The sequence below is a fragment of the Monodon monoceros genome, unplaced genomic scaffold (assembly GCF_005190385.1).
Source record: "Monodon monoceros isolate NGI ecotype Baffin Bay Population unplaced genomic scaffold, NGI_Narwhal_1 Super_Scaffold_21, whole genome shotgun sequence".
In the NCBI taxonomy this organism is placed as follows: Eukaryota; Metazoa; Chordata; class Mammalia; order Artiodactyla; family Monodontidae; genus Monodon; species Monodon monoceros.
In genome coordinates, this window is record NW_021703778.1 from 100,818,051 (window position 1) to 100,846,011 (window position 27,961).

At 42.9% G+C, this 27,961-nt stretch overlaps 1 protein-coding gene and 1 non-coding gene across 2 annotated transcripts in view; both read left to right on the forward strand.

The window, feature by feature from the left end:
• Positions 1–27,961, forward strand: part of DHRS2 (dehydrogenase/reductase 2) — a 160,173-nt gene that overhangs the window by 108,624 nt on the left and 23,588 nt on the right.
• LOC114905311 lies at positions 7,298–7,484 on the forward strand. Its single transcript, XR_003796158.1, has one exon. It is a non-coding gene; the product is annotated as a U2 spliceosomal RNA (small nuclear RNA).

The following is a 27,961-nucleotide window of genomic DNA, read 5'->3' on the forward strand; positions in this document are numbered from 1 at the left end:
TTTGGTAAAATTCACAGGCCTGGAGTTTTCTCTGTGGGATTAATTTTTTTAATTGTTATGGAGCTATCCATATTTTTCTATTTCTTCTGATATAAAATTTGGTGCGTTGTATTTTTCTAGGGATTTTTTTCATTTCATCTAAATTTTAATGCCATTGGCACAGAATTACTTACAATATTCTTCTATTATTTTTTATTATCTGCAGGATCAAAGGAGATGCTTTTTTACATTCCTAATGTTAGTTATTTGCATCCTCTCTCTTCTATCAGTCATTTATCAATATTATTAGAGAACCAAATTTTGGCTTTTTTGTTCCTCTCGTTATGGTCATCTCTTGATTTATTCTTGTCTTTCATCTACTTTCTTTGAGTTTATTTTGCTGTCCTTTTTATAATTTCTAAAAATGGATGCTTAGTTCATTTATTTTTCAGCTGTTCTTCTTTTTTGTATAATTCATTCAGAACTTACAATTTCCCTTTAAGAAGCTTTATTACACAGGTTTGGATATGGAATATTTTATGATTATTCAATTCCAAATAGTTTTAAATGACCATTATGATTTATTCTTTAACATGAGTTATGTGGAAATGTATGCCTTAATTTCCAAACATATGTAGACTTTCTAGCTTTTGTTGTTGGCGGTTGTTAGTTGAGTTCTAGCACAACTGAACTGAGGACAGAGAACATGCTCGATATGATTTCAGTATTTTTGAGACTTGTTTTATGGTCCTTCCTTCCGGCCATAGACTTTTGCCGGGTTGGTAGTTATTTTCTTTCAGCTCTTTGAAGATATCTGTTTGTTGTCTTCTGGCTTCTGTTGTTTCTGTTGAGAAAACCAACCCACTATTTGGCTGGTTGAGAAACTGATTGGGCCACTTCATTCAGAAATTCATCCTAAAAGAAAAAGAATGTATATATATATATGTATAACTGAATCACTTTGCTGAACAGCAGAAATGAACACAACATTGTAAATCAACTGTATTTCAATTTTTTAAAAAAAGGAAAAAAAATGCATCCTGATGGTGACTGACATGTGTTCTGGGTAAGAGGTGTGCTTTTCCTACTAACTGTTTCTGCACCAACACCATCAATCAAGGACTCACAGGTTGTCTGATTTACCACCGTGACATTCCACATAATGTTACCCTAGGCCAAAAAACCCACTTTATGTCAAAGAGGGTGTGACAAGGGGCACATGACGGCAGAATCTATGGGTTCTACCATATGCCATGTCACCCAGAAGCTGCTTATATAAAAGAGCATGGTAACTGTTTTTTGAAGGGATGCTAAGGCACCAACATGGAGATAAGATGCTGTCTTTCAGGATGCAGTGTACATCTTAAACCAATGGTCATTAAACCAACGATGCTGTGTCCCCACAGACAGAACACATGTGTCCAGGATCAAAGTAGGAGGAGTCCATTTTAACATCATTCCCAGCAACTCACTTGGCTAATTTGTGCTTCTTATCCCTGTGACTTTAATTTCTACAAGCCTAGAGGTCCTGGTTCCAGCAAAAACTAAAACTGGCTGCTCCCTAGTCATTGAGTCATATGACTCCTATGCATAATTTATTAAACTTCTACCATCATCTTCAATTCTTATGTTAGTTTTCTTCTTATCAATGTATTTCTCTCTTTCTTTGGAATTATTAATACTTGATAGCGCCCTTCACCCACTTTCTTTCCTCCCTTTCTTCATCCTTATAGTCCAACATTTGCAGTGAATGTTCCTGAATTTAAGTTACAATACAAATGTACCTCTCTCAGTCCCCGAATCAGATGCGGCTTCTGTCCAAATATAGCCTCCCTCTAGGGGGTGTGCATCCTCAAGAAATAGGGTGTGGCTATGATTCAGGAAGTCTAGGGAGGGGCCTGAGCATCGTCATCTTCATAAAGCTCCACTGGCATTCCTGACCTGCTCCTCCAGTTGAAAACTGCTCCCTAAGAGAATCTGTACCTGCTTCTCTCTGCATCTCTGCTCCATTCCTCTCTTGCTACCAAATAGACACTCCCCGCTATGAGGGAGAGGACATTCCAGCTAGGAGGGTGAGTAAAAGATTCACCATCCCTGAGAACTGCTTTTGTTCTAAGGTAATTTCCAGATTGGGTGAGTGTCATTTGCAATCAAAAGAACTTAAGTAGGGCTTCCCTGGTGGCGCAGTGGTTGAGAGTCAGCCTGCCGATGCAGGGGACACGGGTTCGTGCCCCGGTCCGGGAAGATCCCACATGCCGCAGAGTGGCTGGGCCCGTGAGCCGTGGCCGCTGAGCCTGCGCGTCCGGAGCCTGTGCTCCGCAACGGGAGAGGCCACAGCAGTGAGAGGCCCGCGTACCGGAACAAAAATCTTAAGTAACACAACTAGTAAGCTGTGATGGCTAATTTTGTGTGTCAACTTGGCTGGGCCACAGTACTCAGATATTTGGTCAAGCACCAGTCTGGATGTTGCTGGGAAGGTATTTTTTACGTGAAATTAACATTTAAATCAGTAGACTCTGAGTCAAGCAGGTTATCCTTCATAATGTGGATGGGTCTCATCCATCAGTTGAAGGCCTTAAGAGAAAATAGCCTAAGGGACTCCAAGGAACAGGGAATTCTGCCTTCAGACTGTCTTTAAACTTGAGCTACAACATCAGCTCTTCCCTGGATCTGCAGCACAGCAGATTTTAGACTTACCACAACTCCACAATCACTTGAGCCAGTCCCTTAAAATCTCTCTCCCTCTCCCTCTCTTTATAGATAGATAGATAGGTAGGTAGATAGATAAAGAGACAGAGAGATAGATATAGAGATAGAGGTTCTATTTCTCTGGAAAACCTTAACATATGCATTTCTTGGTTTCTCACCCATTGTTCTTAGCTCTCTGAGTAAACCTGACCTCTGGACGCACAGAATCATGCCCTGAAAGAGGCTGCAATTTCTGGACAACTGGAGACAAGCTCATTGGAATAGGACCCAAGAGCTGGACCAGATGTTGGTGTGAACACTCTCATAACTGTTACAGGACAGGTTGAACACTGTGTGCAATGAATAACTTTGAAGAAATGTGCATACATTTTCAAAAGGTACTTTATCAATAAGCAAATGTCCTGGTTTTGCTTTCTTTTTTCTGTCTCTCTTGTCCCTGGGGACCCCGAGGAGCAAAGTCCCCCTGACATTCGGTCTCATGACTCTCAATGAAAAATTTCTAACATAATTAGTTTCTTTCTAACTAGCTTTCTTCAGCGTTCACAGTAGCAGAAATTCATTCCAGCAAAAACATAGTACTGAAACAAGAAAGGCTGCCTTTCTTGTTTTTTCCTTAAGCTTCCATGAATCTTTTTGTAAGCTTCTGAAAATGTGGCAACCTATGAATCAAAGTGAGAAACTACTCACCTTCAAGCCAGACATTTATCTTGAGTGCTTTTCTAAGATGTACACATCACTTCTGTGAACTCGTGCTTTCACTCATTCTTTCTATGCCTCTTCCCACCCAATGGTGTTTCAGTTTCCCTAGCTTGTCCACACTCAACGAAACACAAGGGAATTTGAACCAATCTGATCATCTCTAATGGATTCTTGGATGGGTCATCATTTTCTAAACAAATAAACAAGAGTCAAATGACTGCACTTTAACTAAGTGAAGTGTTCTATAGAAATCTTTTTACTCATTAGCAGCTTGTCTGTTTCTTTTCCTCCTTTTTCTTTCCTACATCTCCCTTCACTCATCCAGAGCCTTGGTGAAGACAGGAATCATTCCACTAGCTCTGATACTTTGGCTACAGGCGCTAATGCATTTCTAGAATAAGTGTTCACACTTCTTGCCTCTAACACGCAGAAACATGAAACCTGTCCCAGGCTTCTCAGCCTGATGGGGAGTCCCAGGAGAAAGGCTGTTTGGGGAAAGAAAGAACTCAGGCTCTCTGTCTGTAGTCTCTTATTTCTCACACTTCTCCCTAGAGCTCTCCTGCAGGCAATAGCCCTTCTCCCCGATGATTTAGTCATCATGAATTCCAAATCTAACTGTGTGAGAGACCTTGTTTGTTAAAGGTGCAAGGAACTCAAACACTCTCTCTATTTTTTTTAAGCCTTGTATTTTCTTTTCTTTTTTTAAAATATTTATTTATTTATTTTTGGCTGCGTTGGGTCTTCGTTGCTGCACGCGGGCTTTCTCTAGTTGCGGCCAGTGGGGGCTACTCTTCGTTGCACTGTGCGCAGGCTTCTCATTTCAGTGGCTTCTCTTGTTGCAGAGCACGGGCACTAGGTGTGCGGGCTTCAGTAGCTGTGGCACGCAGGCTCAGTAGTTGTGGCTCACAGGCTCTAGAATGCAGGCTCAGTAGCTGTGGTGCACTGGCTTAGTTGCTCTGCGACATCTGGGATCTTCCTGGACCGGGGATTGAACCCATGTCCCCTGCATTGGCAGGCAGATTCTTAACCACTGCACCACCGTGGAAGTCCAAACACTCTACATTTTAAAATTTCTGCCTGACAGGGTCATAAACATTCTAACTTCTAGCCTTCCCGGTTGAATACAGTGAGTTAGTGTTGAGGTGATCGGAGCAGAAGCCCATTCTGACCTAAATCAAGTCAGTGACACATTTTCCAGCCACTTGTCCATCACATTTTTACAGGAAGAGCCTGATGTTCTATGCATTCAACTATTCTGATGCGGTAGTGAGGAGATCGTGATGCTAAAAAGGACGTCACCTTTACCTTCACCCCGTTCCCGATCCCACATGAGGCTTTGGGAGTTGAGCTGTGGTCCTGTGATGTCTACTGTGTATACTACTTGCAAATTTAAAATAAAGCCCTTTGAGGAGGGGATTGGAGGGCAGGTTTGGAAATTTAGGGTTTTAGGGGAAAGTAGACGCTGTTTAAATTAAAGAAAATTGAGGTAAATCACCTCCTTCCTCTTCCCAAAGTTTGGAGTGGGGTGGGTATTAATAGCAAAGGATCATCTCTTTCCAAAGAAATCTCTTCACAGATCTCTTCGGAAATGAAGTATGTTCCCCTCCGTACTCTGGTTCCTTTTTTGTGTCCTAAAACTGGGTGAGAGGTTTAAAAGTCATAGAACAAGTTTTTAAACATTTTCTTTGAATATTTGTATATGATCACCTGGCTTTGGAATTTCTCATCTAGAGTATTTTGGTGCCTTGAACAAAATGTCAGTTTTAACAGCCTTTTACATATACAAAATAAAAATAGAATTACAAGGAGATAAAGACAAATCTAAAAACATAGGAGAAGATCCTAACGTATATTTTGGAAACTAACATCAAGTAGACAACATCAATCAATACACAGAAAATATTTAGAAATAAACCTAAATAAAAAGCACAAAAAATCTTTACCGGAAAAAATTTAAACTTGATTGAAAGATACAGAACAAAATGTGAATATAAACAGATCTTTAGGTTTCTGGATGAGAAACCTTAACATTATGAAGATGTCCGTTATCTCTCAAATTAATCTATAAATTCAATGCAATCTCAATTGAAATCCCGGCACGATTTTTAGGCAACTTGACTGTTCTAAAATGCCAGTGGGAAAGTAAAGGAGCACTAATAGTTTAGACAGTTTTGAAAGAGAAGAACACAGGTATGTGTGTGTGAGGGAGGTCTCTTGCCCCGTTAGACAAGACATTTTGAAGACTCTAGAGTTTAAAACAGTGTAGGGGAGGGGGAAGGAGGAGGGATAAATTAGAAGTTTGGGTTTAACAGATGCACACTACTATATATGAAATAACCAACAAGGACCTACTGTATAGCACAGGGATCTATATTCAATACCTTGTGATAACCTGTAATGAAAAAGAATAAGAAAAAGAACAGATATATATATGTAACTGAATCACTTTACTGTACACCTGAAACATTATAAATCAACTGTACTTCAATGTAAAAAATAAAATAGGACTTCCCTGGGGGCGCAGTGGTTAAGAATCCGCCTGCCAGTGCAGGGGACACAGGTTCGAGCCCTGGTCCGGGGAGATCCCACATGCCGCGGAGCAACTAAGCCCGTGCGCCACAACTGCTGAGCCTGTGCTCTAGAGCCTGCAAGCCACAACTACTGAGCCCATGTCCCACAACTACTGAAGCCCATGCGCCTAGAGCCCGTGCTCTGCAATAAGAGAAGCCATCGCAATGAGAAACCTGCACACTGCAAAGTGTAGCCCCCGCTCACCACAACTAGAGAAAACCTGCTCGCAGCAACGAAGACCCAACACAGCCAAAAATAAATAACAATAAAAAATTTTAAAATAAATAAAATAGTGTAGTATCATTACAGGAGAAGAAAAATAAATCAGTGGGATAGAAAAGAGAACCCAGACACAGATCCATGCACATGTGGGTGGATACTAGAGAAGGCATTAAAACTCACCAAGGAAAAGACAAACTATTCAGAAAAAAAGGCTTGGAAAACTGGCTCATCTTTTGGAATAAAATAAAATTAGATCACAATCTTATAAGTGGAAAAAACAAATTTTAGGTCAATTAAAACAAATAAAACTTTTAAACTAGTAGAAAAATATATAGAAGTATATCTCTGTGATTTGGCAATGGGTGGACTTCCTAAAGCAGACACAAAAAGCACAAACCATAGAGGAAGAAATTAATACATTTGATTATATTAAAATTGAAAACTTCTGTTTGGCAAAAGACACTATAAACACATTTAAAAGACAAGTGGCAGACTATGACAGCACACTTGCAACATATGTAGCAGATGAAGGAGTAGTGTCCAAATAGACAAATAACTCCTACAAATGTAAGGAAAAGACAATATGGAAATGTTGCCAAATGAGGAGCAGACAATTCACAGGAGAGGACACTCAAACAGTAAAAAAAATTATTAAAGATCCTCAAACTCCTAGTAACTATGGAAAATAAAATTAATAATTTATATATCATCTTTCACTAATCAGAACGACCAAAATTTGAAAGATTGCTGTTACAAATGCTGGCAGATATAGCAGTTATGGGCTACACATTTATACAATATTTTTGGAAAACAATTAAAAATTTAAACGTTCCTACTCTTCAGTCAGCAGGAGCCATCATGAATTCTATTTACTTCCTTGTCCAAATCAGGACACCCTTGAAGGCCTGTGGCTCTCCTCTCAGTTAATTTCTAAATATGACACACCCCAGGCCTTCCTCACCTGTCCCCACACTGGCCCAGGGCCTGGAAAGCATAAGACTGTCTCTGACCTTCTGTTGCCCCACATGCAAAACACCTTTTGTCTGTGTGATTCCATGGCCTGATAGCACAGGTGATTTCTTCCTGATGCCTGCTGCTCTGAAGTATGGCCTGGGCAACTGCTTCTCGGCCTTTTGGCTAAGATCAGGTGTAGTATCTATTCTTATCAGAAGTACGGCCTGGGTTCTCTTTATTCTCGGACCCTAAACGTTATGGAGAATTTGTCAGGTTGTTAGTTATCCCCACTCTAGACTAGGCAGGGACAGGAGATTTACACCATTCCCACTCTGCATCTCTGCCCCAAATTCTTCTCTTACACCAGCTCATAGAAATTTTCTAGTCTGTTCTATTGGCTTACTTTTTTTTTTTTTTAAAGTCTCTTTTGGTCTGAGACTTGGACTATACTTCTCAAACTTAGAGGCTAAAAATGTGAAATTTCTCAACCTTCTACTTCCTTACTAGGTGTGGTGGTATTAAAATATGTTCAAAATTTCATTGGTACACCTCCCTTCAAGTGATGGAAGCCAAATTCCTATCCCTTTGAGTGTGGGCTGAACCTAGTAACTTGCTCCTAATGAGTAGAATACTGTGGAAGTGACAGCGTATAACTTGGGAGAGTAGGTTGTAAAAGGTACTGCCACCTCCTGCTCACTCTCCTTTGGACCATTCACTCTGGGGTAGGCCAGCTGCCATACTGTGATGTCACTCAGGCAGCCTATGTGAAGCCCATGTAGTGAGGATGCCTGCCAACAGCCATGTGAGCAAGCCATCTTGGAAGCAGATGCTCCAATCCCTTTCGGCCCCATCTGACATCTTGATTGCAACAACACAAGAGCCTGTGAGCCAGAACTACCCAGATAGACTGACCCACAGAAACTGTGAGCTAATAAATATTTGTTGTTTTAAGTCTGTAAATTTTGGGGTAATTTGTTACACAGCAATAGATAATTAATACACTGAGGGAATTGGCAACATCTTGTCTCATGGACAAATGGGATAATCAAAGAGAGAAGAAAAGAACATACAGGTTAATATTTTTTATGGGCTGAACTGTCACTCCACCCCCCACCATTCATATGTTGAAGCCCTAACCCCCAGTACCTCCAAATGTGACTGTATTTGGAGATAGGGTATTTAAGTAGGTAATTAAGATTAAATGATGGGGCTTCCCTGGTGGTGCAGTGGTTGAGAGTCAGCCTGCCGATGCAGGGGACACGGGTTCGTGACCCGGTCCGGGAAGATCCCACGTGCCGCGGAGCGGCTGGGCCCGTGAGCCATGGCCGCTGAGCCTGCGCGTCCGGAGCCTGTGCTGCGCAATGGGAGAGGCCACAACAGTGAGAGCCCCGTGTACCGCAAAAAAAAACAAAAAAACAAAAAACTGTACAAGAGATATAATGAAATCCCAATAGATAAATTAAAATGGAATATTTAAAAGATATTCAAAAAACTCAAAGGAAGGCAAATGTAAGAAAACCAGTTTCTTCTACACACAGAACACTCTGACGTAAAATGTGCAGTTTTTCAACACTGAGTAGTTTTCCAGCTGTCTATGGATGCCAACTGGGTCTCCTACAATTTAATTCAATTCTGACACTAACTACCCCAAGTAAGTGCAGACCCACAGGCTAAAGGCTTCATCCCAGAAACTGCCTCCCACTTTGGATGCCCATGGCAAGTCTGGGCCTCCCATACTTCTGACCAACCAGCTATAAATCAGGGGTTCCTACAACCCCCTCTTCAGTTTCAATAACTTTCTATAACAGCTCAGAGGACTCAGGGAAACTCTTTACTTACTATGACCAGTTTATCATAAAAGATACAACTCAGGAACAGCCAAATGGAAGAGATGCACAGGGCAAGGCGTGTGGGAAGGAGTGTGACACTTATGTGCCCTCTTGGGACACGCTATCCTTTCAGTACCTCCATGCATTCACTGACCCAGAAGCTCTCTGAACCCCTTAGTTTAGAGTTTTTATAGAAATTACATGATGTACGCATGACTGATTGAATCATTGGACATTGGCGATTAAGTCAATCTCCAACCCCTCTCCTTTCCTTGGAGGTGGGGTGTGGGGCTAAAAGTTCCAACCATTTAATCAGGTGGCTGTTCCTCTGGCAACCACCCCCAGCCTCCCAGAGTCATCTCATTAGCATATAAACAGACTTATCACAATGGAGGTTCCAAGAGTTTTAGGGACTCCGTGCCAGGAACTGGGGAAGATGACCGACTAAATATTTCTTATTATACCACAACATTACAGCAATAAAGGGGAAACAGGAGTGAAACACAGAGGGAACAAGCAAAAACAAATTTATAAAATGGTATACCTAAACCCAAACATGCCAATAATTATATTTAAAAGAATAAGCTGTTTCTATATGCACTAATGTAGAAAAGTCTCTAGGACATATTGTTATGTAAAAAAAAGTTACAGAACAAAGCATTCATTATAAACCAGCTAAGTTTTTTATATATTCCTGTATGTCCATGTACATTTGTATTTCCAGCCCAACATAAATGCATTAGAAAGATCTGGAAGTATATTCAAATTGAAAATAGTTCTTGAAAATTCGCTGGGATTAGAAAGGAGAAACAGTGTCAAGAGGAACTTTTTTCTATATAATTTTAATGACAAGAATGTATTTATGTATTACTTTGTCATTAAAAATAAATGAATGGAATTAATTTTAAAAGAACATATTGTTTCACAGTGTGCTGGTGATACCATATGGGAATTAGACATTTTTAGGTCCCCTGACTCAGGAATGTAGCCAACTGCTTTTAGCAGAATTTGTCAAATGAAGTTATTAGTATTTCAATCTATTTCCTATCTGTGCCATTTATCTTTTACTCCCATTTTTCTTCCCCTTCCCAGATTTAAACCCTCAAGTCTGGAGCCCTGTAACCCTAAGGGTTATGGATCCAATCTCCCTTTATCTTCACCGACTCCAACATCATATTACTCTTTTAGAATTTAACACTTTCAAAATTTTAGATATTCCCAGGAATGGCTTTCATAAAAATATATTCAGCAGTTTTTCCACTATTATTTTTAAAGTAGTTTTGAGAGCAATGTTTTTCAAACTGTAGGTCTCAATTAGTAATGGGTCATAAAACTTATATAGTGGGTCTCAATTCATATTTATTTTTTAGGAAATGAAATAGAAAATATCAGAGTACACTGAAATTATAGCGTGGGTGAGATTTGTGAAATTTTCGTGTGTGTGCACGTGTGTAGTGGGTTGTGATGGAAAATGTTCTTTGTTTTCTGTAGGTTGAGGTAAGGGAAGGTGGAGGAGGAAGAGAAACACTGCTGTTGTGAAAACATTTAAAAGAAACTTGATGCAATGTGCCTTCTTTCCTTCTTCTACTTACACATGTAAGTAACGTGTAAATACTTACCCCTTAAACAAATGCTTGTTTAATGACTAGCCAACAGATTCTTAGCTATAGAGGCCTAGAAATGTAAGGTAACTGGAAGTTTTACAAATAATGCCATTCATCCATCCATCCATTCATTCATTCAATATTTATTTAGCATCTATTCCGTGCTAAACCTCAGTGAAAGAATCTTTGGAAATTTCAGGGGAAAAAAACTAACCTCTTGAATGGAATAATGAACAAAAATAAAAAGACATTTGCACAGGGATTTAAGCCAGCTTTGTAATACGAATGTAATACCATGAACAGATATCCCCTGAGAGGATAGGGAACAACCAAGCATGCATACCAAGACTCGCTGTCTCTGGTGGGGCAGGTGGGAGGCTGGAAAGGGTTTCAAGAGCAGAGTAGGCCACCATGGTGGTACCACAGTTCCACCTCAGCGTAGGATCCCCCTGGGTAGGGATGCGAATTTTCCGGGGCCAAAAAATATTCTCCTCACCAGGACAGGCTTGACTCCTGCTTACACAACTGACTCAAAGTACGTTGCTTAAGGGGCTGGAAACAGTGATGACTGTGACTAATATTTTTTTAAGTACTGAGATTTTTTTATTACGAAAATTTTAATGATCATGATACAGCACAGCGCTGGTTGCAATGACTCTAATTTCAGTAAATCTGAAAGCATGGTTCCCCCCACATATTGATCTCTCCACCTAATGGACATCCTAACATAAAATTTTGTCTTCTGATAATTCACAATCGAGACAGTAAATATTTCCTTGAAAGTCTTTGCTCACCTGCCCTTAGACTGGAGTGTGTAGTTTGCAGTTGTGGGTTCAATGGTGTGTGCTCAATCATACACGTAGAGTTACTGACGCTGGTGATGGACTTACATTTATTCCTGCTCCTTGAATCTGGGGCGACAGCAATTATTTCCTGAAAACTTAGAAAGTCATCAGCCTTTTCAGTAAGAGCAAACAGGATTATGATCTATTCTCCATTCGTTTTAAGGCTTTAGTACTTAAACTGATGTTTCTTGGTAAGTATGATCTCAGGTGGCCTTGAGCTGCAGCGGCTTGAAGCAGGATTTAGGTTCCCCAGCCAGAGACTGAGGTCAGGCAGCAGCAGTGAGAGCACTGAATCCTAGTCACTAGACCACCAGGGACCAGTGGCCAGTGACAAGGCCCTGGCCCATCAGCTGTGTAGAAATGAATTTCCACATAGAGATGGAAAGTAGTGAGGTAGGTAAAGTGTTTATTAGGAGGAAAAAGAGTACATACGGTACATGTGGATAGACACACGGGGGCTCAGAGAGAAAGTCACGCCCTTGTGGTAGTTTGAATCAGTTTTATGGGGCATTTCTTCCAGGTTTCCTTTGACCAATCATCTTGCTTTGCCTGGTTCTTTTATCTCATATGGATTTTTATTTTTTCTAGTTTCTTTAAATTTTTATTTATTTATTTATGTATTTATTTTTGGCTGTGTTGGGTCTTCGTTGCTGCACGCAGGCTTTCTCTAGTTGCGGTGAGCGGGGGCTACTCTTCCTTTCAGTGCACGGGCTTCTCATTGCAGTGGCTTCTCTTGTTGCGGAGCACGAGTTCTAGGCGCACGGGCTTCAGTAGTTGTGGCACGTGGGCTCAGTAGTTGTGGCTTGCAGGCTCTATAGCGCAGGCTCAGTAGTTGTGGCGCACGGGCTTAGTTGCTCCGCGCCATGTGGGATCTTCCCGCAGCAGAGGACCAGCTCGAACCTGTGTCCCCTGCATTGGCAGGCAGATTCTTAACCACTGCGCCACCAGGAAGTCCCGCTTTGCCTGGTTCTAAGTCCATATTTCGTATATTACAGGGTCCTCCTCTGTGTGCATGCACATCTCTTAGCCAAGAGGGATTCTAGTGAAGAGACCTATGGGTAAGTTGACATCGCTTACTATGGGGTGGTGCCCTCTCCCTTTTTGACCTCCAAGGAGCCTTTCTACGCATGTGTAGTCGGGAAGGTCTCCTTAGCTTTGAGGGTGAGGAATATGTGGTCTTTTATCTCTTATCTGGGCAAGGCCCAGCCTCCTCTCTCGATTGTCCTGTTATTGATATTTTGGAGTTTCTGTCCACAGGGAATGAACTCCTGCTGCTTACCCTGCGGCCCATCTATCTCCTGCCTCAGGTATATGCATTTTCTTTATTAGATAATAGGTGGACATGTTTCTTCTGTCTACTATTGACATAATTTCTGTGACTGTAATTTTTGGAAAGGAAAAAGGAGTGAAGGAAGTGAGAGGGGGAGGGAAAGGGGGAGGGAAATTCACATGGGAGGTGCCACTGGTAGGGACATGGATGGTCCATGCCATGCCACTGTTGCTCTTCCATGATGGCTGAAGGTGAGCCATTGGGAAGTTGGCAAAATATGCCAATGTGTAGCTGAGTTGAAAGGCATAGAAGAGGGACAGCCTCGGAGTGAGTGTAAGTAGTAGATATTGTGGTATCTGACCAAGAGAGCCTCAACATTCCCCTCAGCTTGATTGGACTTTAGGCAGGCTTTTTCCTGACTCCAAGCCCTTACCTCCCTTTTCTTAGAGTGTTTCCTTTTCAAAACCTGTCACTGTGAATTCTTTCTGCCCCTTTGAGTTGTAAATCTTTTTTAGAAGCGTCTTGCCAGTTTTACAACCCAGGAATGTCTTTCTCAAGGACCAGGGAGCCATCCCTTTGAAATATAAACATCAAGGGAGACAGCACCCCTATCTCCCAGTTTCTGTGGGAGGATAGGAGCCTAATTTAGGTGGGCACCTTGCTCCAAATTGTAAAACTACCTCCTGTCATGAAGATGCAATAAAGTTTAGTTTTCCTTTGGGTAAGGCCAGTTAACAAACACAGATGGCCTGGAACATCCCCAGCCCAGCTCTTAAAAACTCTCCTGCCCTTTGTCTCCCTAGAGGTGAGCTCAGCCTGAGCTCAGGACCCCAGCCCCTGCTGCAATAACCTTGAACAAAGTCTTCTTTGCCTGTTTAATTTTGTTCCGGAAATTTTTCCTTTGGCACAGCTATGGGCTAGGCTGGGGGGAGAAATACTTGAACTGAGAGTTGGGAAGTTGGATTGAGGTCCCCCCTTTGCTCCTAAATTATAGGAATTGTGGGCAAAGTAATTCACCCCCCTGAGCTCAGGATCTTTAAAATTTAGAGGTTAAAAAGATGAACTCTAAGATTTCTTCCGGCGTCAAGGTTTTTTGATGGCGGATGTGCTTGACTGACAGTAGGGAAAATTATAAATTCTGCAAGAAACATATAGCGATTTAAATGCACGTGGGTTGTTGTGTCACACAGAAAACATTAAGGACTAACAGGATTATACACTGCTCTTACCTGGTCCTTAGAAGATGAAGGGGCTCTTTAGGAAGCATGAACGTGACCCCTTGTGGAAAACCCTTGTTCTAGAGAAGTGACTAACCCCCAAGATGCTACACATCTTGACTCCCCAGAGACACTTGTTTCCAGGTGGGCACGTTGGAGGCCACTTTTAAGTAAATATTCTTTCTTTACAGACTTTTTAGTTATCATAAACACTGCTCTGTCCTATCACGGGTCAGACACCAAGACAGCTGGTGGGGATTTGGAACCAGAAGGATCAGAGTAGGGATAGGAACCCAGATAACCAGTTAAGTGGTTGTGATTATTACTCCATACTACTTAACTCACTATGCACTTTTATTGTATAAACCTATCACCTTCCACTCATTCTCCCCAAACAGGAATGTCATTCATTCATCCATCGGCCAACCAGCCCATCTTAAGTGAAGGTGCTCAATCTCACAGAGTTCCAGCAAATGAAAGGCCTCGAGATAAGAGGCAATAAGAACTGACCGTATTTATCCTGCTCCATCAGGAGTGAGTGCTGTAGTACAACACATACAGCAAGGACCTCTGGTCACAGTGCGGAAGGAATTATCCAGAATCTTCCTGGTCTATTATACTAATAAATCTAATACTAATATACGTATACTAATACTAATATACTTACACGTTAATAATTAATAGGAGTGAAAATTGCCTCCAACCACCACTGTGACCCCCATCACGAGGCAGGTGCTACAGCAATGTTCTATCAGTCAGGGCTCTCTTGCTAAAGGAGAAGCACTTCTGTATTTCAAGGAGAAAGGAGTTAGTTAGAAGCTTACACAATGATTTGAAGGGTTGGAGAAACAGTATGGAAACTAGCTGGTTCATGAAATCAAGCAGGGGTGGATCCTAGGGAAACTGCTGACAACAATCCCAGCTGTGTCTGTAACACCAAAGCAGGTGATTCTCAGGAGGGGGCCGGAAGCTGCAGCAAATCATATGTCTATCATATGTCCAAGCGTTTGTTCACAACTGCCAGCAGACACACTGACTCTTCCGCCTTCCACATGTCCTGTGAGCAACTTTAATTGGCAGGCTGTAACCCAGTACAGGAAGGTGATACTGGGAAATGGAGCTCCAGACTTCCCTGCAATGCAGAGAATGGAGAAAGCCGTGTGGATGATATTGAATTGACAAAGAGAATCTGGTACAAGCAAATTAAGCCAAACACCTATATCGAGGGTAGAAGGCACACAAGATGCCATCAAAGCCCATGATTCCTCGAATATTAGTACAGAACCTCAGGGACACTCTGGGCAGAATCCCTAGAGCAAATTAAGCGCAGACAGACGTGGTGGCTTAATAATTCACCCAGCTTCTCTTTCCTTCTCAAATGTCAAAATGCCTGGAAGTCTCAGATATGGATCTGACACACACATAACCCCCATGCAACACAGGCTATCTTTCCTCAACCTGGCAGTGCCCTCAAGCATAACAAGACTCTTCAAAGCCCAAGTCCAAGAGAGCAAGGTCCAGAAAGAGAAAGGAGTTTCCTCCTCTCCTAGGTCCTCCCTGGGGCATCCCTTTGTAGGGTTCAGAGCCTCCCTGATAATTAACATGAACACCCACGGCCATGTGCTTTCAGTGACACCAGAAGGGTATGGTGTGAGCCTACGGCCCCTCAGAACAGGGCAAAAAATGGGCATTGTGCAAAAAAATGACCATTCACTATATAAGACATAGCATACACAGTAGCAGGGGGCTCATTTTGTTACACTCTCAGATGTCTAACTGGGGAGATGATGGTATCATAAGTACAGGAGGGAAAGGAGATCTAGAGGAGGAAGATGAGGAAAGGGACCCTCTGACACTGGGTGGGAATGTAAATTGGTGCAGCCATTATGGAAAACAGTACGGAGGTTCCTCAAAAAACTACAAATAGAGCTACCACATGATCCAGCAATCTCACTCCTGGGTATATACCAGACAAAACTATAATTCGAAAAGATACATGCACCCCTATGTTCATAGCAGCACTATTTATGATAGCCAAGACATGGAAACAGCTTAAATGTCCATCGACAGATGAATGGATAAAGAACACATATATATATATATATATAGATATAGATATAGATAGATAGATACATATATATATACATATATAGATGTGTATGTAAAAAGATGATATATATATATGTGTGTATACACACACACAGTGGAATATTACTCAACCATCAAAAAGAATGAAATAATGCCATTTGCAGCAACATGGATGGACCTAGAGATTATCATACTAAGTGAAGTAAGTCAGAAAGTGAAAGACACATATATGATATCACTTACATGTGGAATCTAAAATACGATACAAATCAACATATCTACAAAACAAAAACAGACTCACAGATATAGAGAACAGACTTGTGGTTGCCAAGAAGGAGAGGTGGTAGGGGAGGGAAGGAAGGGGAGTTTGGGATTAGCAGATGCAAACTATTATATATAGAATGGATAAACAACAAGGTCCTACAGCATAGCACAGGGAAGTATATTTAATATCCTGTGAAAAACCATAATGGAAAAGAATACGAAAAAGAATATATATATGTATAACAGTGACTATGCTGTACAGAAGAAATTAACACTACATTGTAAATCAACTATACTTCAATAAAATTTAAAAAAAATAAATAGAGGAGGAAGGTGAATTCAGTCAGACACGCTGAGTTTAAGCTGTCTGCAGGAGAGCCAGGTAGAGGAAGCCAAAATGCCCTGGAGCCAGGATTCTCTGTATTTCTCCTGTTGAGAATACATAACAAAATCACCTCTGGGCAAGCTCCCCAGTCCTCCCAGATTCACTGTTGTTAAAAGGCCTCCAGGCCTTTCATGCCCTAAGGGAACCCTTGCAGATCTGTCTCCTCTCCACCACATTCTTCCCTCCATTCTTCTGCCAAATCAACTGTAACTGTTTACAAATGCCCGGTGCATGTTCTAGGCCTAGGATACTGAGTGTGATAACTTGATCATCAAAGAGGAGTCACTAGATAAATATTTGTTGAATTGAATTGAACTGATGGGAAAGGCTAAACTTGTTTAAATTATTTTACCTGAAGCTGTTTCCAAATCAGATCTGAGGAGAAGACAGTCAGGGTCAGACTGAGTCAAAAGGAAGAAAAGACCATTTATGCCTGGGGCCCTGGCCCCATACCCTTAAAATTCCTTTTGGTACTGCCATAACCAAATCCATGAGCTAACAAATGCTAATCCCTTGGCTAACTGCAGTGATGCAGAAAGAAGAATCCATGTGACACGAGGGTGCTGTGGTCAACTAGAGTCGGCATTCTGGTTTAGAAGAAAGAAACTCACTCCTTCCCCTCCCCTGCCTTGCACACTGGTCTGGTTGTGCTTTCCCCACGTCAGAGACAAAACGTGGTTAGTTATCTTGGTCCCCTACTTCCCTTTGAATTTGGCTAAAAGGTTATACCTGTGATGCTGGCCTGGATCTTCTCCCATGAATATACCCAACAGAGAAGACCCTTGCTGGCCCTTGTCTCCATTGAAGGAAGGCAAAACTCCAAGGCCTGAGCTAGGCTGACCCTGGCTGGGCTGAGCTTTCACTGGAGCTGGCCTGGCTTTTGGGGTGCAGATGCACTGACCATCTGGTACCCGCCTCTTCTGGGGAGCTGAAACTCACAGGACAGAACTTGAAGGCTGCAACTGTACTTCGTCATTATGTTAAAGGTCCAACCCCACTCCAACACCAGTTAGAGAGCTATGTCTCTGTGGGGTCCTTAGAAATCAGAACTCAAGGCAAAGCTTGTAAGCTAACACTTTACTGAGGGTCCAGGCTGCAAAAGTGAAGGACAGAGGGCAGTGAATGGGGGAAGGAGGGCAAACATATACAAAGGGGCATGTTACAGAGCTGTCCACAGCCTCAGCAGAAACACTCCAGCTGCTCGGTCATGCCCGATGTCTGGGAGAGGCTGAGCAGAATCACAGTGCCTCACAACAGTCTGGCTGGGACAGAAAGGACAGCAACTTTACCTGTCAGCTCCTTCCCATTTCCTGTCACTCACACCCTTAGCGTGTGAACTCTCCTATACTTCCTGCTCTGTTACCAGCTCCTGGGGAAACCAGAGCCTCCAGGTCTAATAAAGTCAGGCTGCTTTTCTAGAATCCTTGTGGTCATAGAATACGGGAGAAAGAGCAACATAGTCTTACTTCCCTTTGACGTCACCATATTTTTTTTAAACTGGTCATCATCCAAAGGAGAGAGTTTGTGCAGTTGGGGAGTTTAGTTGTGATGACTTGAGTCTTGGCCAATGTCTAAACTCGCTGAGGTATTTCTCAAGTACTTGAAATCAGTTTTAAGAAACAGGAGAAAAATATTTAAGAATTGATTACTTTTTTAAAAAATAAATTTATTTTATTTACTTACTATTTTTGGCTGCATTGGGTCTTTGTTGCTTTTTAATACAGCTAGATTTTTTTTTTTTTTTTTTGCGGTACGCGGGTCTCTCACTGCTGTGGCCTCTCCCGTTGCGGAGCACAGGCTCCGGACGCGTAGGCTCAGCGGCCATGGCTCATGGGCCCAGCCGCTCCGCGGCACGTGGGATCTTCCCGGACCGGGGCACGAACCCGTGTCCCCCGCATCGGCAGGCGGACTCTCAACCACTGAACCACTGCGCCACCAGGGAAGTCCCAGCTAGATGTTTTTAAATAGTATGCATTCGACTTTTTTAGTGCACAGAAACAGTCTAAAGAAGATAACCACAAAGGACAGTGAATTGGATACATTCTCTGGGCTCCCCTTTTATTCTTTCCATTGCTGCAGCTATAAGCTTCATGCGGGTGTAAACTGACACCACCTTCCTCAGCACTCTGTGTTTCTCTTGCTCTCTTCCCAGTGTGTCTCTAATGCTGGGGCATGGGACTCATGGGTGGTCTGAAACTGCAAAGGAATTAACAAGCCCTGGGACAACCCTTGACCAATGCAGGAAGGTGCTGGTGAACAACTGATCCCCCTACCAAACTCTTTTTTTTTAATTTTTTAAAAATTTTTTATTTATTTATTTTTGGCTGCGTTGGGCCTTCGTTGCCGCGCGCGGGCTTTCTGTAGTTGCGGCGAGTGGGGGGCTACTCTTCGTTGTGGTGCGGAGGCTTCTCATTGCGGTGGTTTCTCTTGTTGCGGAGCACGGGCTCTAGGCGTGTGGGCTTCAGTAGTTGTGGCTCCCGGGCTCTAGAGCACAGGCTAAGTAGTTGTGGCGCATGGGCTTAGTTGCTCCGCGGCATGTGGGATCTTTCCGGACCAGGGATAGAACCTGTATCCCCTGCATTGGCAAGCGGATTCTTAACCACTGCACCACCAGGGAAACACCCCCTCCCAACCTTCTGAGTGGAGAATCCAAGGTGCATTCTATGTGGCTTCTCAGAGGATCCCAGTGGCTTCAGCCCCAGCCTCCTACAGTGGTGACCAACTGGAAAACACACTTTTGCATTGGCTTTCCCTTCTTCTCTGTTTTACTTTCCCCACTTCCTCCCTCCTTCTCCTGAGATTATTCCCCAAAAATTGCCTATATGCAAGCCTTGTGTTGGGCTTTGCTTTTAATTTTTGGGGGGGATTGGGGAGGGAGAGGCTAGAAGCGCTGGTAACAGAAATGGTAGAAAGCAGACCCTAGAGTAGGATCCTGGATCTGAATCACTGTTTGCTCAAATGGAAGTGAGGGCTCCACTGCTGGACAGCATGGAATGGGTATGACCCCTGGTGTGCCATAGCGGTCACAAGATTCCTAAGATGGGGATGAGTGCAGGGTAAAGGTCAAGTGTTGGGTTACGAGGTTGCTAAGGCACTTGAACAATATGAGGGCAGTTATGATTATAAGGACTGAGAGTTTGCCAGCTTTTATTAATTGCTTTAGAAGCCTTGTAGAAAGAAAATGACAAGCCCAGATTAGCCAAATAACAACACAGGTCACTCTGTGAGATCCAGAAGGACTCTGTAGCTTGTTTAAAGGGACCTCACCTCCGTCAGCCAGAGGGAAGAATGTGCTGAAAATAAGTATTTAATTATATGAGTGATGGAACTGCAATGACGATTGAATGCATGGCTTCAAAGGTCTCTTTACTCAAAGCCCTTTGAGGAGTTCTCAGGAGAGCTCCGAGAGCAGGAATAGGGGCATTTGGGTGTATGAGCCCGATAATATCGTGGAGGCTTACTCTAGAGGAGTCATGAGAAGACACATTATATTAGATAAGAATTCTTGGGAGCTCCCTGGCGGTCCAGGGGTTAGGACTCCGCGCTTTCACGGCCCTAATACACCAGCACTTCTTTTCTCTCCCTCCCTTTTCCCTCCTTGCACACAGACCCCCAAACGGGCAGTGTGTCAGCCAGATGTGTTTTGTAGACCCAAAGTATTGTTTTAAAATTTGAATTAATTGTCAACATTTTAGAAATCACGTCAATCCACATAAAACTCTAAATTTCCACCCATTTTATTATTTACATGAACTCCATAAAATGTTAGAGTTTGAAATCTCTGCCCTGGAGTCCCCCGGGGGCCATGCTTGTTCCACCCAAGAGGCAACGGCTGCCTTGGATTTTTTTTCCCCTTACAGTCAGTATCGGTAGACTGAGGGGATGGGACTAGACAAGGATATTAGTTATGACCTTTCACTTCATTTTGCGGATGAAGAAATTGACGAGTAGGAGATCATAGAACATAGTCAAGATTATACATTGGTTTGTAGCAAAACCAGGAGAGAGTTTAAACCTTTGTTTTCTGAGTACATAGCATTTTCCTTAGTGCACCCATCGCATCTTGGAGGTCAGAGTAGGGGGGAGGTGAGGAAACCTTTCTCATTTCTCCCTTTAGCAGTTATATTGACTTGACATCTGCTGTGCCCTAACCCAAAACTACCTCTCCTGCCAAACTTGGGTGTAACCTACCAATGTATAGCCCACTGTTGGGTAATCAACCGATTATTTTTTAACGTAACCCAGGGATCACACTTCCCTTAGGATAGTCTCCCTGAATCCCCATCCTGCTTACTCGTAGAAAACCCCATCTTTTACCAAGATTCCCTGATGTTTCTGACTATCCCCAAGGAATGCTTAAAGATCCCACAAATCCACCTGAATTGTCTCTGCCTCCCCTGCCCCCTTGCCTGGGTCGGGACTGCTGCTCATTTCCAGCACAGGACAGTCTTTCCATCTCATCACTAGCTTCTCCACGCAGATCATTTTCCCCTCAAACCACTTTCTTTCAAGTCTGGACACAGATACATTCCTATATTTCTCAGGCATAACATTTCACGAAACTTTGCTTTAGCCTTATATAATAACAGGACCAATTCATGCTGCAGAAAAGAAAATGTATAACAGGTAACTAGTTGCATCTGCTCCTAGATTGTCTATGTTATGACCATCCACAGGAGATTAACCAGTGCTCTCCTTTGCCCCCCCAACCCCAACCTGCAGCAAATTTGCAGGGGCCAGAGACGGGCCAAAGATGGGCTATTTCTGTACCTGGGAACACATTTCCAGTGAAACAAAGAAAATCTAAGTTTAAGGCTAGCTTTCCACCACGTATAATGATTTACAGAGATGCCAAATCTACCCACAATGAAAACAAACAGTTGCACTGTTTGCATAGTAGTTTGTTTCTTTCCTGTCTCTCCACCCTAGAGTAGTATTTTGGTCTGGCTTGGCATAACCAAAGGGCCTTTGAAATATTTTCAGTGTCAAAAAAGCAAGGCCCCTGCTCCGCAAAGATGAATTTGAACATTCACCTTTGACGAAACAAAACTTGCTGGCCTTTGAAAATATTCTTCATACTTCTAGCCACTGAGTTAGAAAAAAAAAAAGTAGAGGTTTAACCTCAACTAGAAAAACCAAGAAAAAATGTTTTATAGTTTCTGGAGAGGTGAGGGTTGTATTTTTAATATTTCAAGATTGACATGGTTTGTGGGGAGTGAGTGAATAATGAAGCTAACTATGGAGAAAGAGAGGGGTATTTGTTTAAGAAAACAAAGGGGTATCTCTCCGAGATTGAAAGGAAAGAGGCCCACTCAGGGAAAAGCAGGCCACCGAATTTTAAAGCTCATCAAACACTCTGCCTACTCTCTACTTAATAATTTAGCAAAGTACAGCCCTGAGAAGTAGGTGATTTAGCTCAAAGGAGACATCTAATTAGTGGTGGGACAAGTGAATAAATCAGGCCTCCTGACTCACTAGGCATTTTTCTTTCCACCACATCAGGCTGCCTTCAGCAGACAACAGGTAGGCAAGGCAGTAACAAGGAGGCCCCTTAAGCAGGGATTTCAACTGCCACCCTAGAAAGACAGTGGAATCACTCTCCCCTTTTAACTGTGAACCCTTTGTGGAGTGATAGGGACAGAGTAAAGGGACAAAGTAGGGGATTAAATAGTTAATCCCACTAGGGGATTGTAAGTAGAGAGAAAAGTTTGGGAGACCCCTGTAAGTTAACGATCACTCAAGAAAGCAGGCTTGTAGGGACTTCCCTGGTGGTCCAGCTGTTAAGACTCCACGCTCCCAATGAAGGGGGCCTGGGTTCCATCCTTGGTCAGGAAACTAGATCCAGCATGCTGCAATGAAGACCTGGCGCAGCCAAATAAATAAATATTAAAAAAGAAACAGGAAAGCAGGCTTGCTTAACCACAAAACCATGCAACAGAAGCATGAGACATGCCCAAAACAATAAAACGATGGTGGCATGAGAGCCACATCCTGCCCAGTGATGTCAGTAAGTTAATGATTCCCAGGACATGCTCCTCTGCATGCACTAAAAACAAAAATATAGGGGAAAAGGTGACTTTATTCTGAAACCTGAGATGATTTACCATATCTTAGCATATATTACCACCCTTCTGAATAGCACCATGACAGCCCCAGTTTGACCATGTAGGGACAAGAAAACTCCCCCACCCGACGTGGAGGAGGAGATGACAATAGAAGTTTGACATCTACTCAAGAATGAGGAGGAAGGTGGCCTTCTTCCCCTCCCCACTTTTCCTTTGATTATGAAAATGTAACCCATTAAGTCCTCGGTGCACACTCCCTTGCCTGCCCGCTTGTATCTCTCACAAGCGTCCTATACTAATAAACTCTTTCCTTACCTGTCACCCTGCCTCTTGCGGAATTCCTTCTGTGCTGAAACAGAAGAACCTATGCTCTACTAAGTCCCAAAATGCATTCTGCGGTTTCAGCAGCACCTTAGGGAGGGTGTTAATGATGGGGAGGGAGAGATGGAGCTGGGAGACAGGACACCTGGCACTTCTGTGTGTTGACTGAATGCCAGCAAAGTTGTTGCCCATCGATTCTGGGAAATCACCTCTATTTAACTGTGGTAAATGTTTTATCATAGGACAAGATTCTGACACTTTACAAAGTGCTTTTTTAAGAGAAGGAAGATGTGGAGGGAAGAGGGCAGAGTGGGGAGTTGCTAACAATGGGCACAGAGTTTCAGTGGGGGAAGATGAAAAAGTTGGATGGTGGTGATGCTTACACAATGACATGAATGTACTTAACGCCAAAGAAGTGTACACTTAAAAATGGTCACAAGGGCTTCCCTGGTGGCGCAGTGGCTGGAAGTCCGCCTGCTGATGCAGGGGACACGGGTTCGTGCCCCGGTCCGGAAAGATCCCACATGCCGTGGAGCGGCTGGGCCCGTGAGCCATGGCCACTGAGCCTGCGCGTCCGGAGCCTGTGCTCCACAACGGGAGAGGCCACAACAGTGAGAGGTCCGTGTACCGACAAAAAAAAAAAAAAAAAGCTAAGGAGGAGGTAACCCTAGAGAGGTGATACAGAGCAGGAACAGAGAATGAGATGCTAGAAACCCTGAAAGTTGACAATATTGTCTTCATCTTTTCTTTTCTTTTTTTTAAAAATGGTTGAAAGTATTATATTTCTTCATCTTGCTTTATTTTCTTTTATAAATTTATTTATTATTTGGCTGCGTTGGGTCTTTGTTGCTGCGCGGGCTTTCTCTAGTTGCGGAGAGCGGGGGCTACTCTTCGTTGCGGGCTTCTCATTGTGGTGGCTTCTCTTGCTGCGGAGCACGGACTCTAGGTGCACAGGCTTCAGTAGTTATGGCACGTGGGCTCAGTAGTTGTGGCTCTCGAGCTTTGGAGTGCAGGCTTGGTAGTTGGTGGCACCCGGGCTTAGTTGCTCCGCGGCATGTGGGATCTTCCCGGACCAGGGATCGAACCCGTGTCCCCTGCACTGGCAGGCAGATTCTTAACTATTGCACCACCAGGGAAGTCCCTTCACATCTTTTCCGAATCTCTATTTTCCGAATTTGTTCTTGGATTCCCAGAAGGTTGCTGGAGGTATCTGCAGCCTATAAAACTGTATACACAGAGAGGAATCTGGGAAGATGGCCAGGGATCTATATCCCCACCTAGACAACAACTGCACCAGCAGAATCTGCCAGGGGAAGGCTTGGATAGTAAATTGCAGTTAATTTCAGTTCCTAGCACAGTAGCAATTACCCATCCCCCACTCTTAGCCACCTGGTAGGTTGACAGCTGTGCATTTGTTCCTGGAGGAGCTTGCATACAGCTTCCAGGAGCCAGTGTGAGCAAAAAGGACCTTATCCTCCAAATATCAGGGATCAGTGCTCTGACTGCTGATTGCTACTTCTGATCACAGAAGTGCAGACAAAGAGGCAAACAGTCATTGTTATTGCACCTCCCCCCTTTATTGCAAGCCTCTCCTCTGCTGGTTGAAGAGACTTCTGGGGGAACTTAAAAGGCTGACACTAGGGAGTTCCCTGGTGGCCTAGTGGTTAGGATTCTGGGCTTTCACTGCTGTAGCTTGGGTTCAATCCCTGGTCAGGGAACTGAGATCCTGCAAGCAGCAAAGTGCAGCCAAAAAAAAAAAAAGAACATATCATTAAAAATAATAATAATTGGGCTTCCCTGGTGGCGCAGTGGTTGAGAGTCCGCCTGCCGATGCAGGGGACACGGGTTCGTGCCCCGGTCCGGGAAGATCCCACATGCCGCGGAGCGGCTGGGCCCGTGAGCCATGGCCACTGAGCCTGCGTGTCCGGAGCCTGTGCTCCGCAACGGGAGAGGCCACAACAGTGAGAGGTCCGTGTACCGACCAAAAAGAAAGATTAAAAAACAGGAACCCCAAAAGATAAATGGGCAAAGGAAATGAAAAGACAGTTTGTAGAAGGGGAAATCAAAAAGGCTGGCAAACATGTGAAGAGAAGCTCAAACTCATTACTATCAGAGTAACACAAAGTTTTAAAATAATAAGATACTACTTTATTAAGCTGGTGAAAATAATAAAGCTGAGAATACCAAGTGTTGGCAGGGATGTGGGGATAGCAGGACCTCTTATGCTGTTGGTGGGTGTGTGGACTGGTGCAGCCACCCTGGAGAGCAATCAGACAGTTCTTAGTTATACATCATTGTATTTCGTGACCAGCAAGCCCCACTTCTGGATATATTTCTCCAAAAAATTCCCACTCAAATTCACATGAAGACATCTCCAAGAAGGTTTATTCCACTGTTTGTGGTGGTAAGGATCTGGAGGTTATCCAGAGTCTATCCAAGAAATAAACTGGAAAATAAGGAGTACCGTGTAGCAGTCAGAAGCAACAATTACACGTACCAGAGCAATATGCATCATGCCGAGAGAAAACAGGGAGAAAATAATGAGATCTAGAGTGTATAGCACTTATATAAATTAATACACTATACCCAACAGACAATACACATCTTAAAAGAACACATACAACTGAACGCATATACATTTAACTGGATGGTTTTCTGTAAAGGGAAAGAGGCAAATGAAACTGGGGATTGGGGTTATGGGTCCTGCCCCAACCAATGAGTTCCATGAACCAAAGACTGTACTGAATTCAACCCTCTAAGTCCAAAGCTCCCTCAAAAAAAAAGGAAATCCTCAAAGAGAACAGGAAGGTTTGCAATGAAAAATAAAATCTTTCTTCCTCCATAGTTTTTCTCTCCATGGAATCTGCTGCTAATGTGTATGTGTGTGTGTTGCACATTTTTTTAGAAAAATGCTGAATGCATTTACTAGGACATGTTTGTATGGACGGGTAATTTTTATTTCTATCACATTGTTCTCTACCTTGTTGTCTTTGCTTCAGAATATACTTTGGGCACCTTTCCCTTTAAGCACTTACAGGGACTTCCCTGGTGGCGCAGTGGTTAAGAATCTGTCTGCCCATTCAGGAGACGCAGGTTCCATCCCTGGTCCGGGAAGATCCCACATGCCGCGGAGCAACTAAGTCCATGCGAGCCACAAGTACTGTGCCCGCATGCTGCAACTACTGAAGCCTGCGTGCCTAGAGCCCGTACTCCACAACAAGAGAAGCCACCACAATGAGAAGCCCACGCACTGCGTGGAAGAGTAGCCCCCGCTTGCGGCAACTAGAGAAAGCCCGCGTGTAGCCAAAAATCCCAAAGCAGCCAAAAAACAAAAAAAAACACCCAACAACATAAGCACTTACAGATCTATCTCCTTTATTAACAGCTGTATTATATTGATATACTCCAACTTAAATGTCCTACCGATAGATATTAGTTTGCTTTCTTTAAAGTTGTTTGCTATTAAACAAATTTGCTTTTTAAATTGTTATTAAACAATGTCTTGCAAACATTCTTGCACATAAATTTAGGGGAAATTATAGCAAGCATATTCACGATGTAAACCCCAAGTACTGAAATTTCTCAATCAATACAGTCAAAATATACACACACTTAAATATTTGATAGATAGGCTAAATTGCTTTCCCAAAGGTTGCAACAAAATAAAATCCCATCAGGGACTTCCCTGGCGGTCCAGTGGTCAAGACATTGCCTTCCAATGCAGGAGATGCCAGTTCGATCCCCGGTTGGGGAGCTACGATCCCACATGCCTTGTGGCCAAAAAACCAAAACATAAAACAGAAGCAATATTGTAACAAATTCAATAAAGACTTTAAAAATGGTCCACAACAAAAGAATCTTTAAAAAAAATAAAATCCCATCAGAAACATCTGAAAGTACCTATTTCCCCATACTTTTGCCAGCTCTGGGTTATGAAGCTTTTCTTTTTTACCAATCTAAAAGTTGAAAGATTGTATCTTGTTGATGTTTTGATCTCCATGATTTTAAAATATGAGTGACATGAGTATGTTTCCATAATTTTATATAGACCATTTATACTTTTCCTGTGAACTGTCCGTTCTTATAACTTGCGTATTTTCTTTTGAGTTGTTTTACTTTTTCTCATTCATTTGCATGAGCGTTATTTTGCAAAATAAGGCAATTAGCCATTTTATCATATGTTCTGCAATTACGTTTTCACAGTCTGTCTTTGTCTTTTGCCAAACAGAAGTTTAAAATTTTTATACAGATTTATCAGTCTGTTCCTTTATGCCTTCTGGGGAACAGATATTTTAAATTTTATTTTGTCACTTGGAAGTTTCTGAGAGGATTGATTAAAGTGTCTGAGGTGAAGAGGGAGGAGGGGAGCAGCGGAGGCAGTTGCAACTTCAAAAGGCAGAACAAAGAATTTAAACAAAGAGGTGGCAGGGGTGTTAGTGGGAGCAGAAATAGCAGCCCAACTGGGGCCCATTCCAGGGAAGCAACATCCCAGCAGAGCCTCCTGGATCCTTGCACTTAATGGGAGAGCTCTTAGCTACACCGGTAAGCAGCCCAGACTGGTCATGAGACCTGAGAAACATGCCTAGTTCTTCCCGGACACAGCAGGGAAGGGATCTCCTCAGGTAACTGAAATTCATAATTATCTGGGTCTTTGGAGACATTTCAAAATAGGGTGTCATTGTTTATTAAGCTGGCAAAATTGGGCATACTTATAATGTAAACCTCTCAGTCTGAGTTTCTCAATCAAGTTTCCAAGAGAGATTAAGATTGAAAAATAGGACTTCCCTGGTGGTGCAGTGGTTGAGAATCCACCTGCCAATGCAGGGGACACGGGTTCGAGCCCTGGTCTGGGAAGATCCCACATGCCATGGAGCAACAAAGACCATGTGCCACAGCTACTGAGCCTGTGCTCTAGAACCCACGGGCCACAACTACTGAG